Genomic DNA, 16005 nt, shown 5'->3' on the forward strand with positions numbered 1-16005 from the left:
ACAATAACTTCTTCGACACTATACACAAACAAACACATTAGATGTTGAGAAGCCTAGGGTTTTACTTCTAGCATACATAGGAAAGGCCGCCTACAACGTCGGATGCACCATACACTTAAAACTACATTTTTCCTTGCTAGTGTCAAGTTATACTGGCTTAACTCTTGAAAAATTGCAAACACTATCAACAATATATTCAAGCTTGGAACTACTTGTCATTGATAAAATATCACTGATAGAACAAAGTACATTCTTCACAATAGACAGGCGAATGCATGAGATTAAACACAATCACTTGGAGCCCTTTGGAGGAGTTGATGTGCTACTTTGTGGAGACTTATGCCAAGTGAGCTTGACTAAAGATAGTTGGGTTTTCTCACAAAACAATGCGATGTTAACATTGGCAACGTCACTTTGGAAGCACCATGTTCAATACTATGAGCTACTCCAACCAATGAGACAAAATAATTGCACATTCTTAGACATCCTACACAAGTTACGAGTAGGGCAACATTCAAAAGAAGACATTTGCACTTTAAACACACTATATCTTAGAGTACGAAAACAAAAAGAGCTCGTGCTTCATCTTTTTTATACAAATGCCTTAAAAAACAAACATGAAAAGAACACATTCCAACTTCTTCAAGTGAAGAACATTTACTACATGTGCAATAATTAAAAGACAAAAGGCATGCAGTAAATCACTAACAATACCAAGAGATCCAAAGTGTACTGCAGGTTTGCATGCAAAACTATCCCTCAAAGTAGGAATGATTTTTTAGACCTGCTCGAGCAACCTAGATGTATTGTATGGACTTGTAAATGGGATGGCCTTTTTATGGATTATGATACTATAAGAAATCCATCAATAGTATGGATACAATTTCAAGACACCAGACTTGGACAAAGCACATGCTACAACAACAAATGATTGTACAATGAAAACACACCTCAAAGTTGGACACCAATACTACAAATAGAAAGTGAGTTGCAAGTAGGGAAATACCAACTCAACACTATAACAAGAACACAATTTCCTATTCAACCTGTGTCTGCACGAACAATTCATCGGTCTCAAGGACTATGCGTGAACTCTGGCATTTGACCCATCTAATAGAAAATCACATGGGCTCGTAAACACAGCACTCTCAAGAATACCTGACCCCAACAACCCATTCTTAGTAAAATAGCTTGAAAATAAGCACATTAAAGTAGACACAACCGTACTACAAGAATTTGACAAAATTCGACAAGGACATTAAATCAAGGAAACTTCTATAAACTCAAACTAAAAGATATAAACATCAAATCACTCAACACATTATCCTTCATCTCGCACAAAGAAGACATACTAGCTAGCAATAACATCATGACAACAACAATTATATGCTTTCAAGGAACACACAAAGAAAAAATGATTCCCTCCAACTAGATGGATTCAACTACATACACAAATATGAAGGACTAGGAATTGCAACATATTACAAAAACAAACTCAAACTTCAACAAGTCAATTATATCCATGAAGAAGGAGCCTAATGCCTACTAACAATCTTCCAAACATCATTTGAAATAAATCACAACGATCAATGTTTACAAGCAAGCAAGAATGAACATTAATATTTTAATAAGAAACTTGGATACACTCAGTAAACAAATAAGACAACAAACCCAAACATTGCTATTCGATGACTTCAACATTAACTTCGAAAAAAGAAGCAAACACCTTTTAAACTTATGTAGTTGGAGAAAGGAGACATGGGACTTGCCATTATTGTGAGATAAGAGAACTAGAGAAAATTGCCCATTACTAGTGGAACTTTTGTACTTCTTATAGGATATGCCATTCCAATCTCAGGATTGTTGCCATGATGGAGAGGACTTGGAGTGAGGTATGGCAGCAATGGTGATGTGTTTGATAGAAGGGCAACATGCTTTTGCCATAGAAATGACCTCCTTAGCCAATTTAATAGATGGAGAGTGTGTCATCGTAAAAAAACATCTAAAAATCTTCCCCTTTATCCCAATGTTACACGATATCTCATTGAAGATAGGATGGTTGCCAACATCTTGGCTTGGAATTTCTAGGTAGCACCTTGCAATCCAATGGTGGGGGGGCTAACAAGTTTGGATGTATCTAAGCTTGTTAATATCTAGCATATGACATCACCTATGCCCTAGATCCATTTGGGAGGATGCATAGTGTCCTATGAAGATTTTTGGAAGGCAAGGGTGTTTTTACAAGGCATGGCCTAGTAGTACCTTGTAGTCCAGTGGCTTCGAACATTTGGGTAGCACCTTGTAGCCTAATGGGGAGTCTAACAAGTTGGGAATGTTCCTAAGCTTGTTAATATCTGGCATGACATCATCTACACCCTACAATCCATTTATGAGGACACATGGGGTTCAAGGAATATTGCCAAAAGGCAAGAGTACCTTTTACATTTCCATTATGTTTGTGCTTGTTTTTGCTTCTAGTAATATGGATTTGAATGCAATCACATAATAGAAGTTAACAAACATTTTCAACATAGTAGAAACAATATTTAATAAACATTATACCCATTTTAAAATTCAATAAACAAACATTGCAAAATTGAATAAACATTAAACGTAACAACATTTAATCAACAAACCTTGCAACACTTGGTAAATATTCTAACTACTACTTTCCTACAATAATACTTAGTCATGCAACCAACTCCTAACCAACATTGACTAAACATTTAATTAATACTCTAGTCATCGCTTGTAGCATTAGGTGAAACAATAACCATCACTTACAACACTTGATCCTACAATAATAAAATTTGAGTTTTAATAAGTGTGAGAATGGGTTTGAGAGTGCATGCAGGCTGAGTATTTTGGTCATGGCAGGTCGATGAGGATTAGGGGAAGAGGGAAGCATCCAAGGGAGATGGTTGGCAGTTATTTCGAGGAGGATCTGAGTGTGAAGAGTGGGGGTGAGTATTCCTAGGCTGGTAAAGAGCATGCAAGTGTGGTGAGTGTTGTAAGTAGGGGTGAGAGCCCAAAGATAGCCCAAGAATGTGCAAAGGAAGATATGTGTCTGCCAAATGATAACAAGCCAGACTTTACCTTGTATACAGCTATGGTGTCAAAGAAGTTGAAGGAAGGCTTCACCCCTTTGGATGAGAAGGAGGCCTTGAAGCTGTTACAGGCAGAAATAAGTTGGAGAAACAAAGAAATTGAGAGAAAAGGCTGGTTTGATGTAGGGAAGCAACATGCTATACTACCGACAGAGCTCATTAAGCTAGAGCAAGTTTGGATTGTTTTTTTTGTCAACTATCCTGTTAGAGGGAGAGGGGGTTTGGTAGCATTAGTAAAAAGCTCCTTAAGGGTGAGAGAGGTGTTGAAGGACTCAAAGGGTTAGTTTATTAGTGCGGAAATTTGCTGTGAGAATTTTTTGTTCTATGTGGCTAGTGTGTATGCCCCTAATTTGACATCAGGCATAATAGCTTGCTAGTTGGCTTTGAATAATTCTCTATCAGGGAAGAACTGGATTTTAGGGGGGGACTGGAATATGACTGAGAGAAGTGAGGATAGATGACAAGGAGTTCAGTTTGTCTCTGGGGGGGAGAGATGTGTGGAATGAATTAGTTTTGACATGGGGGCTGGTAGATTGTGTGGAGTTAACTAAGTTTGGGCTAAGTGGTTGCTCTTCGAATAATAGGAGGGTGGAAGGTGAATTCAGAGCAGCTATGCTTGATAGATAATATATGTCAAATGAAGGTTGGTGGCCAAATCTAAGTGTAAAGCCACTATGTGAGGAGATCCCACTAGACTTCCCTCCACTCTAGTGTCTTCTTGGCATTACACCTGTGCTGTTGTAGGCTTAGCAATTTGGTACACTAGGAATATGGTGGTTTTCTCTCATAAGCCTACACTTGGTTCTAGGGACTATGTGATCCTCGTCGCTACCCTTTCAAGTAATCTTCAAGATATGACTTAATAACATCCACATGTGACAAACTAGTTAGTTTGTATCTAGGTCTTTTAGGGTCATTAGTCCTCATACACTAAAACAACTCTGTGTAGGCCTTGGGCAGTGTGCCCCCCTTCTTTTTTGCCAAAGTTTTGTATGGGTCTAGTTAGGGTCTGGCCCACCCTCTTTATAATATACTTGGAATTTTCTTTTTTTTTTTAATATTTGATCCTACAATAACCATCACTTGCAGCATTGAACCAAATGATTATTAACCATGCAACTAATGTTTTTAAAGATAGAAGCTCTAATGGGACATGCTGCCTATTTAACTGGAGAAGCTATCACATTCTTTATCCAAATGGAAATTCTAGATTATGAAGCATCAACTTCTCAATGTAAGAGTTGTAAAATGCATCCATTTTGTAGTTCACATTTGGATCTTGACAATGTGGACCTCGATGCACTTCTCTTTGAGACCAAAGGGGTACATTACAACCCTTGAGTTGACGAGATGGTTTGATAAAATATGATTCAAGCATTTGATTAAAAAACAATGATTTATGTGCAATACGGTGCTCCCTCCTGAACTAAATCTTATCCCTAGGGCCTCAATCATGTGATACTCTCTCCTGAAGAAGAAACCATCTTGAAACTCATTGAGAACTTGATTGTGTGACCAAGGTGGATGCTTTGTAAGATTTATTGTCATAGGATCTTAGACTAAGTCGTTAACAATGTCTAGAAATGGTAGGATCACTATTCAGGTCATTGGACCAACGATAATAAACTAATCCAAGTTAGAATGCTTAATCATCTAGCTGAAGTTTCTTCAATGGACCACCTTGAAATGGAGGCCACACCATGTGGCCATCGTGATGGTTCATATGTACTCCATGACTTGGGGAAGTGGTGGAGGAGCATTTTCATCAATTGAGTTCATCTACATCACATTGTAGACTTTGCCCTTTCAAGAGACACAACCCGTTAATTGTAGGAGACTCCAAAGACACACATTTGGAGGGACTTGCACTAGAATCCTTCAATCACATATGTCTTTTTCCTTCTAATGAAAGGAATCTTCTCTATCACTCTATATTACCCATGGAGGGATCTCGCAGATCCAGGGTGGATCTTTAGCTTTTCACCTAATGCTAATTGATAGATTTCAGGGGCTGGAGAGATAGTGCTAATTGATAGATTTCAGGGGCTGGAGAGATAGTTGGTGGCAGCCATGGAGGACCTTCCTACCCACATTGGAGAGCCTATATCAATGGTTCCTCACTTAGGGTTCATAAAGGAGTTGATATTCTACTATAGTAGATGAAACATTTTGGTCTATACACTCTTTTGTGTTTAGCTAGCTTGTTGCCCATAGTGGAACTCTAGTTTGTAGAGTGTTTCCTCCCTCCATTCCCTTTCTTAATTAACACTGTTGCATTTTTTTGTCTATGCTTATGTTCAATCAGCTGGGTTGGGTTCTTGAGACCATCTTTGAGTGAGGTTTTTGGCCAAGGTGCACATCGTCAAATCATACTAACGATGCTACAAACAAGTATACAACTTTTGACATGTATAGTGAAGACAATGAAAAAGCTATTTAATATATGTGAATTGTACTTAGCTCGTAGTAACCAACCATATTCCAAATGAAAAATTGCAAGTAGAAAAATATACCTAAGCCCATAGGGGCCTTCAAAATCTCTAAGAAATTCCACCAAGACCAAAGCCTCTAGAAAATCTACATGTTCTACATGGCGGTTTTCATGTTCTAAGAAATTCCTCTAAAGACTAAAGCCTCTAGAAAATCTACATGTTCTACATGGTGGTTTTCATCTCAATATGCTATACAATTATAGTAACTAGAAAGAACAATCATATGCTAGGGCATACTTTACCTTCAAGCCTCTCTTCTAACCTTGGTTAGAAAAGAGAAGGATAGAACACAAGTCTCTCATTAGACACCTTTTAATCATATTCATAGGATGTTCTTGGGCCTGCTGGACACCCCACCTTTGAATAGCCTCCCCCCAATTGAACTAATTTGAAGGGTATCAATGGGGAGGCTGTCCCATAGAATTCTCACTATGAGTTACTCTTCAACTTCGAGCCCCACCTAGAAAAACACAGGCAATGTGTTGGGGGAATTTCAACATGGGGAAAGGAGATAAAGAGAAGGACAATGAAAAAGAGAAGCATAAGAAAGATGAGAAAAATCACCAGAAACAATTGAAGCTTTGAGGACATCACGGCTATTCACAAGACCCCCACCTTAGCAGCATCCACCTCGTCCATCTCTGATGGAGATCATTTATCGACTTCTTCTCTGGCATCCATAGACTTACCACGAGATTCACTACTCATGTCGCCATCACTGGAGGTGACATACATCGGCCCACTTTACTCTTCATCCTTTCTCTCACCCTCAGTCAACCAATCCTCCCACATCTGATTGGTATCACCTCGCCCCCTATGAGCTGACCCACCAGATGCTTGGGAGTGTCTCCTCATTGAGGTGCACAGTATTTGAGCTCGTGAGGTGGAGTTGACCCACTTCGCATAGGACCATGCCCGCTACTCAGGATAAGATTCCTATCATACAAGAGCAGGCATGAGTTAGGAGCAGGATGGGCTCATTCAGGGGCTCAGGCATGACATTTCTTAGGAGCAGGATGGCTCATTCAGGGGCTCAGGAAGGACATTTAGGTCACCACCCTACATATAGCTTCAAGAAGTACACCGATAGTGGAGGCACGGATTGCTACTATACACTCCGTAATTGAAGAGACATCCAAATGGATGAATGTAGCATGAACCTATAAAGGCAATAGTCCCAGCCACCTTCATGGAGCAACAACAAAGGGCTAGTAAATCCCTCAACATTAGAGTTAGTTGTATCACTCATATAGCAGCAACTGCATCGATGGATGATGCAATCACATTTGTGGCTACCATTATGGGGGTTACAGAGCATGCGATGTTATCTCCATGATGCAGTAGCGGGATTTGGCCTACAAAGAGTGGAAGTGGGCGGTGGTACGAGATGGGAGGCGCCTCACCAGACCTCATAGAGTATCCACCCCCTCTCGCACGTAGGGGGGAGGGGTCTATGAGACTCAAGATACCAAGACCATATATTGCACCATTTGGAACTTAATGGTACCTTACAGTCAAAACCAGGGAATTTCTCGGAGTCATTCACAGGTCGAGACATAGTCCCTAGGTCCTTCATGATGTGGAGTTGAATTCTGCTTGTACTTTGATGACATATGATGCTCGCAGTGATGAGGAGGGTCATATTGATTGCAAAGCATGTAATGCATAGTATAGGTGTTGATGCTTAGTTAGTAGCTCCACCCTTTTAGATGGTTTTGTATATGGTTTCTTACAGTCTCATAGACACATCAATCTTCCGTAGACTTTAATAAATTCTCTCTCTCTCTCTCTCTCTCTCTCTCTCTCTCTCTCTCTCGTGCGCACGTGCTCAAATCCTCAACAAACAAACCACAAAACTATTGAAGACAATGAAAAGACAATAGCAAAAACATATCACAATGTCAATGAACATGAGATGAAGATGCTACCAAAATATAAGCACATGTCAATCTAAATTTTGACATACATATGAGTGATCCCCTTTGAGACAAGGATTCATATATTCATAAGTATGAGTAGTAATAAAGAGGCATAATTAAGCAACCAAGAACCATTGCACATGCAATGACTATTTTTAGGGGGAATGACCACCTATAACCTCAATATGACCAAGTATTACTGCACAACTATTGTATAGTGCCTCACAATGACTAATAACTAGCCCCTAAGACTAGAAAATGTTCAAGGCATTGAAATTAAAGCATTTAAATTTTGGTCAATAGCAATCCCAGTGGATCGAAGACGGTCCTACAAGTTTGGTGATCATTAGCTATCCTAGTGGACAACAGATTGTACCTAATGCAATCTTGTTGGTCATTAACAATACTAGTGGCAGTAGACTGAACTTAATGCAAATAGTAGACTTACAAAGCAAGTCGACAACTCTTGGCTATGAAGAAGTAGTTGCACTTAATGTAGGAATGGGAGTTGACATTGTCAAAGGCATCATGGATAGAAGACAGATTGCTATTAAATTGGGAATCTTCCAAACAGTGAGTTGTGTCTATTATGTATTTCGATGATGAGTGTTGAGCTCATGATCCTCAATAAGTCTTCTAATGAGTGAGTTGTGACTATTATGTATTCTGGAAGATGAAATCCCAAACCCCTCTTTCTTCTTGTTGTCAAATGTATGGACATTGGTCTCTTTATCTTTGTCAAGAGTTGCTTCTGTTTAAATCCAAAAGCTCTTCGAAATTTGTTGACATCCAAATTTGGTCCAGTCTTGACTCCCCAAGTCATGAATGCATGACAATGGGCAATTTATAGAGATTTGCAAGACTTGTGAGATTGAGCCCTTGTACATACAAACCTATTTACTTGATCCTAGACCACTCTAATGCTAGAATAGTTGGAGGGAAACTCCCTAGGGAAGGCTGGCGATTGGCGGTAGTAGCCGGGAGTCTATGAGGGACTTTTCCAAATGACTGCGAGGGACGTGGCAACATGAAAGTGACAGGGGTGGCGTTGTGTTTGATGGCAAAAGAGACTCCTCTGTTTTTTTTACAAGGTTCGCTGATGGATCTCCAAGGTAACTCCTCACACACGCAAGGCTAGTTATGATAGGCTGACTGCCTGAGGCCTACGTTAATAGGCAATACACGAGCTTCCTATTTGGATGGCCACCTCACTAAGGGTGTTTAGATGTTGTCCCCATACCGTGGATAGCCATGGTGTAGGACGGATAATCTGGAGGCTGGAAATACCACCCTTGGCACCATTCCCATAGGAAGAGTCAGCTCCTGGCTACAGCCAATGATAAGGATGGCCTGCCAAGAGCATTGAATTTCTTAGCTCTCCCTTGCAACCAATTTCACGGCTCAACGGACGGTTTGGAGACCACCACGTACGTCTGCATCTTGGAACGGAGGTGTGGGGGCTACCTATCCCCACCCCTCAGACCCTCTTGTAGTGCAGATTGTGAGAATGCCCTTGGTGAGGCTAGACTCTCCCCTAACCCCCAGACCTGACCTGCGAAGGCGGTCTGGACATCGACGGGCAATCTTGCCCATCCATGATCCGTGGGCGGTGCCCATGGTACTTAAGTCTGTAGGTATAAAGATCTATATTCATTCGATATAATAATTAAAACTAGTATGGCACAAGGCGTGGTTCGAATGTCCAACTCTACCTAATGCATCCTGGCAGTGTAGTGGCCAGGGTCTCCGAGTCGGTCTACTTCCACCCCTTTTTGTTTGCTTTTAGCCCTGATTTCTATTAGGGGCATTTATTAGCACTGCCTTCCAGGCAGCGCTATAGTTACACTTTTGTAAAAAAGTATCCCACATAGTTTCTTGCCAATTGGCCCCCTTCCATTGTGGTTTAATCTCTCTCTCTCTCTCTCTCTCACACACACACACACACACACACACACACACACACAGAGTTTTCAAATCGTCAAGGTCATCGTTCGTTCGGAATATAGGCAAAACTGGCTGAAACAGATTCCTGGTTGCTGTCACTACCAGCGGAATGGTCACCCTGTCACCATCAGCCTGCTCTTGTCACTGTCAACTTGCTCGCAACCTCCCTTGACGGACGGAAACGTACCAAGGTCGACCTACAGGCTCCCGACTACCGCCGATCACCGCCTGCAGGCCTCCCTAGGACCATACGGACTTTCCTATTTACGGGCTTTCATCACAAGTGTTGCAAATTAATCATTCAATGATCTTGACAATTTTGAGAGCGCCAATTTGAAGGCAATGCTCAAGAGTACTCCTACTCACTCGTTATACTGTGAATCTCATTGGGCAACACTATCTTAAGTGTTTGGGTCATCGTCCTGGTTAAAGGACAGCGCTACTATGTAAACATCCTCGGAAGGTGCAAACCGAATGAAGTGCCCGCAAAGGTGGCGTTTCCCATGACAATATATATTAAGGTGCTGGTGGGTGGTTTTGTGAGGGACACTGGCCAATCGCACATGCACTTTCATCGTCGCTCAGGGGTTTTCCACTCTTCTTACTCGTCATGCCTCACTCTGGCAGCCCTTTTGCGTCGTCTCTCGACTTCCCAGGCCCCTCGGAGACTCCAGCAAGCCACTCCCACTCTGGTCGAGGATTCTTTTTCAGCTGCTGCACCCACCGACAGCCTATGGAACCAGTACTTCACGAATCCCACCCAGTGGTGGGACAACCGAAAGAGAAAAGTAAGTGTGCGGTGGCTCTCAACTGAACGATTTGCACACTAGATAATTGGCTAGTCTGACGAGTGTATCTTGAATCTCAACAGGGAAACCCAAGATCTCCAGATATCAAACATGACGTCACCAAGGAGTCTCTAAGGTCGGACAGAAGGGGGGTTAAAGATGTGTTCGAGAAAAAGGAGCCCGGAAGCAAGGAAATGCACAGGGTCAAAGCATCCAATGATCAGGCCTGCTCATATTTGGAAGACTCTGGTTTGGTGGAAGAGTGTGGCAATGCAGGCTTTGCACAGGTGAATGCATCTAGAGGACAAGCACTGCAAGAAAAGATTGTCTGGGAGATGCTGAGTTTAGAGGAGGCACTCACTTCTTTGGAAGGCATGCGCCAGCCGCCTTCGGTTGAGAACTTTACATGCATCTTGCATAAGTGCAGGAAAAAGAAAAGTCTAGCGCATGCCAAGCGCTTGCATGCCTACATGTGCAAACGTGGGCTGGAAGCTCATAGATCATTTGGGAACTACCTTGTCCCTGTGTTGGTGGAAGCTGGAAGCATGTGCGATGCTGAGCAGGTTTTTAACAGGTTGGTTGATCGGAATGAGTATTCTTGGAATTCTCTCATCAGGGGTTACATTCAATGTGGGGATTCACAGCATGCCCTCAACCTATATCAAAAAATGCAAGAGGATTGTGTACATCCTAGCGAGTATACGTTTGTGGCCCTGTTGAAGGCCTGTGCTAGACTGAAAAATTGGGAAAGGGGTCGAGAAATACATGTTGAGATTTCCCGAAATGGTTTGGAAAGAGATCTTTTTGTTGGCAGCACCTTAGTCGATATGTATGTCAAATGTGGCTTGCTTGCAAAAGCACAAGAATTGTTTGACAAGCTGCCAGTTCGAAATGTAGTCTCTTGGACTGCGCTAATCGCAGGGTATGCTGAACATGGTGTTGGTAAAGAAGCACTGAAATGTTTTGAACAAATGCAACTGGAGGGCATCTCTCCAAATACTATCACATTTGTTTGCAGCTTAAAAGCTTGTGGCAGCATAGGAGCTGTACACAAGGGCAGACAAATACACACTGAGATCACCAGAAAGGGGTTGGAAACTGATCTTTTTGTTGGCAGCACCTTGGTTGATATGTATGCCAAATGCAGCTCACTTGCAAAAGCACGGGAAGTGTTTGACAAGCTTTCAATGCATGATGTAGTCTCATGGACTGCACTGATCGCAGGATATGCTGAGCATGGACTTGGTGAGGAAGCACTGAACTGTTGTAAACAGATGCAACGGGAGGGCATCCCTCCGAATGATGTCACATTTGTCTCCAGCTTGAAAGCTTGTGGCAGCATAGGAGCGGTAGAAAATGGCCAAGCAATACATGCTGAGATCGCTAGAAAGGGGTTGGAAAGAGATTTTATTGTTGGCAGCACCTTGGTCGATATGTATGCCATGTGTGGCTCACTTGCAAAAGCACGGGAAGTGTTTGACAAGCTTCCAGGTCAAGATGTGGTCTCATGGAATTCTCTAATTGCAGGATATGTCGAACACAGGCTTGGTGAGGAAGCACTAAATTGTTATGAACAGATGCAACTAGAGGGTGTCTCTCCAAATGCCTCCACATTTGTGTCCAGCTTGAAAGCTTGTGGCAGCATAGGAGCCATAGACAAGGGCCAAGATATACACGCTCAGATTGCTAGAAAGGGGTTGGAACTAGATCTTGTTGTTGGCAGCACCTTGGTCGATATGTATGTCAAATGTGGTTCACTTGCAAAAGCATGGGAAGTATTTGGCAAACTGCCAGTTCGAGATGTCGTTTCATGGAATGCACTGATTGCAGGATACTCTGAACATGGGCTTGGTGAGGAAGCGCTGAACTGTTTTAAGCAGATGCAATTGTATGGTGTCTCTCCAAATGCTGTCTCACTTGTCTGCAGCCTGAAATCTTGTGGCAGCATAGGAGCCGGAGACAAGGGCCTAGAAATACATGCCGAAGTTGTCCGACAGGGATTGGAAAGAGATTTTTTTGTTGGCAATACTTTGGTGGATATGTATGCCAAATGTGGCTTGCTTGCTAAAGCACGGAAAGTGTTTGACAAGTTGCCCATTCGAAATGTAGTCTCTTGGACTGCACTTATTGCAGGATATGCCGAATATGGGCTTGGTGAGGAAGCACTGAACTGTTTGAAACAGATGCAACTGGAAGGCATATCTCCAGATGCCCTTACCTCTGTTTGCAGCCTAAAAGCTTGTGGCACCATAGGTGCTGTAGACAAGGGCCTAGAAATACATGCTGAGATTGCCAGAAAGGGGCTGGAAAGAGAGCTGTTTGTGGGCAACGTTTTGGTCGATATGTATGCCAAATGTGGCTTGCTTGCAAAAGCACGGGAAGTGTTTGACAGGCTGCCAATTCGAGATGTAGTCTCGTGGAACGCACTTATTGCAGGATATGCTGAACATGGGCTCGGTAAGGAAGCACTGAACTTTTTCGAACAGTTACAACTGGAGGGCATCTCTCCGGATGCCCTCACATTTATCTGCAGCTTGAAAGCTTGTGGCAGTGTAGGAGCGGTAGACAAGGTCCAAGAAATACATGCTGAGATTTCCAGAAGAGGATTGGAAGTTGATTTTTTTGTTGGCAGTACCTTGATTGATATGTATGCCAAATGTGGTTCGCTTGCAAAAGCATGCGAAGTTTTTGATAGGCTTCCAGTTGGAGATGTAGTCTCGTGGAATGCACTAATCGCAGGATATGCCCAGCTAGGAGAAAGTGAACTCATTTTCCATATGCTTGAGAGAATGAGAGCAGAAGGCACGAAGCCAGACGGGGTCACATTCCTTAGCGTTCTTACTGTTTGCAGTCACACAGGTCTAGTGGATCAGGCCCAGAAGTATTTTGAGGCCATGAGCAAAGACTTTGGCATCCCTCCAACTATTGAGCACTACACTTGCATGGTTGACCTCCTTGGGCGTGCAGGCCAATTGGATGAGGTGGTATCAATGGTGAAGAAGATGCCTTTTCATCCTAATCTTGTGGTGTGGCATACAGTGTTGGGTGCTTGTCAAAAATGGGGTAATGTGGAGCTTGGAAGGCAGGCCTTTGAACATGCATTGCAATTGGATGAAAAGGATACTGCAGCTTATGTCTTGATGTCGAACATCTATGCAGATGCCAACATGCAGGATGACAAGAAGAAGGTGGAGGCAATGAGAATGAGAGGAAAAGCATGAACGAAGCCAGGACAACAGAGTTGTTGGGTTGATGCAGGTGGGATTGGGCAGTCATATTAAGGGGTGGCAGTGGACATTCCGAAGCAAAAACATGTATGCAAAGCTGAAGGAATGTTCTATCAAGTGAAAGAGAAAGGATTTATACAAGCATTGTGATGTATCACAGGAGTAGCCTTTGATGTAAAGAAAGGTGGGTTTGTGTGGGCACAGAAGCTGGCTGTCATTGCGAGTTCTGTGCCTAATGCCTGCACCTTATGGGGAACCCCTACATGTTGTCAAAGATGCTTGGATTTGAATGACTTCTGTGCAGCCACTTAATATCAGAGAGGGAGGGGTGGAAGACGGCTTTCATGGCCTGAAGGAAAGAAATTGTGTTTGATCGTACTGCATCTACTGGCAAAATATTCATACCAGAGTGATGGAAAGACAAGTCAAGAGGATGAAAATGAGTCGGATCGTGGGTTTGAGCTATATGAAAATGTCCCTATAGACGATCTGTTACAATTACAGTTCCAAGCATTGCAATGAGCCTTTGATGCAAAGAAAAGTGGGTTTGTGTGGGCACAGAAGCTGGCTGTTGTCGTGAGTTCTGTGCGTAATGCATGCACCTTATGGGGACACCCATACATGTTGTCATAGATGCTTGGATTTGAACGACTGCGATGCAGCCACTTAACATCAGAGAGGGAGGGGTGGAAGACGGCTTTCATGGCCTGAAGGAAAGAAATTGTGTTTGATGGTGGTGCATCTACTGGCACCAGTGTCCGCCTTATTTGAAATATTCATACCAGAGTGATGGAAAGACAAGTTAAGAGGATGAAAACGAGTCGGATCATGATTTGAGCTATATGAAGATGTCCCTATACATGATGTCTTGCAATTACAGTTCGTGACTTAACAGTTTTGAATTTTTTTGAAAAGGGTAATGCATTAATCTAATTCATCACACAGTGACAGATGGAGACATTCAATATCAATGGTCAGGATGTTACCGCCTCTCAGAGACCGCAAATTTTTTATGACTTGCAATACAGTCTGTGACGTAGCAGTTTCGAAAAGGATAATGCATTGGTTGTATATGCTGGAGATTTACCACCTCTTGACAGATGGAGACATTTATTATCAATTGTAAGGATCTAGCCACCTCTCAGAGACAGATGTGATCTCTTGAGTCTTGGATATTGGCGATTGGCAACAGCCTCACGCTTGTCGAACCACGACCGGCAAAGTCATATGCCAATTGGGGCAATGGCTGGTGGAATAGATGTGTAGAGCATGGGGAAAAATCAGAAATCAGAATTGTTTGTTTTTCTTTGATTCTGGGGCAAAGGCGAATTTCATAAGTCGTGATGGCAGGAAGGCTTGGCATCAAGCTTGATGAAATGGGACCATCCGTCATGTGTGATATGGCCAACCCTGAACTCAACACACCTGTCACTCCTATCATTGGCAAGTTGAGGATGCATATCCAGGGATATCAGGATGCAGAGGACTTCTACATTATGCCTTTGCCAGAGTGTGATGCTTTGCTTGTTGGGATGCCTTGGATGTACAGGGTGGGGGCTGACGTGCAGATGAGAAACAAGAAGATTTCTTTAACTCATAGAGGCAAAAATCATATACTTGATGTAAAGTTGAAAGGGGAGTCCATCCCTGTAGTTTCAGCTTCTTGTATTTCCAATGTAATAAAGCGTCATATTTCAGCGTACTTGATTTTTGTCAAAGAGGACAGCTAACGAGTTCAGGAAGGCTCTACTCTTTCTGCTTTAGATAGTGAAAGGGCTGCTTTTATTTTAGATTTGCAGGATTGTTTCTCAGATGCACTTTCTTAAGAATTACCTCCCAAGAGACCCGAGGATCATCAAATTGATATAATTCCAAGAAGCTCACTGCCTAATATACCTCCCTATCGTGTCAGTAAGGCACAATAAGAAGAGATAATGTCACAAGTGAAGGAACTCTTGGAAAAGGGATTAATACAGCCAAGTAATTCTCCTTACTGTTCCCCTGTGTTGCTTGTGCAAAAGAAGGATGGTAGTTGGAGAATGTGTATTGATTATAGGGCTTTAAATAAAGTCACAATTAAGAACCGTTTTCCAATTTCACGCATTGATGATATATTGGATCGGTTGGAAGGTTCCTCAATGTTCAGTCTTATTGACCTTAAAAGTGGATGCCATCATATAAGGATACGGCTTGAAGATGTCTACAAGATTGTCTTTCGCACTTCATTTGGCTTATATGAGTTCCTTGTCATGCCTTTTGGTTTGACTAATGCACCTGCCACTTTCAATAGAATGATAGACATAATTTTTAGAGCACACAGAAAGTTTGTGGGCACTTTCTTCGATGACATCATTGTGTTCTCTAAAAATGAGCAGGAGCATAGGAAACACCTCACTATTGTGTTTCAAGAGTTGAAAAGACACAAGCTGTTAATAAATACCAAGAAGAGTGAGTTCGTTATGCATGAGATTCATTTTCTCGGTCATATAATGTCAAAGGATGGAGTCAAGATGGATCCTGCAAAAGTT

General features: G+C 42.3%; 1 pseudogene across 1 annotated transcript; it reads left to right on the forward strand.

Moving 5' to 3' along the window:
- The first annotated feature begins 9880 nt into the window (after positions 1 to 9880).
- Positions 9881 to 15075, forward strand: LOC147897919 (pentatricopeptide repeat-containing protein At4g39530-like; annotated as a pseudogene). The gene is made up of 2 exons (XR_015541635.1): positions 9881 to 10250; positions 10334 to 15075. The product of XR_015541635.1 is annotated as a pentatricopeptide repeat-containing protein At4g39530-like (transcript).
- The last annotated feature ends 930 nt before the right edge of the window (positions 15076 to 16005 follow it).

Source organism: Dipteris shenzhenensis, chromosome 10 (assembly GCF_047967505.1).
Source record: "Dipteris shenzhenensis isolate YYH24624 ecotype China chromosome 10, Dip_SZ_1.0, whole genome shotgun sequence".
NCBI lineage: Eukaryota > Viridiplantae > Streptophyta > Polypodiopsida > Gleicheniales > Dipteridaceae > Dipteris > Dipteris shenzhenensis.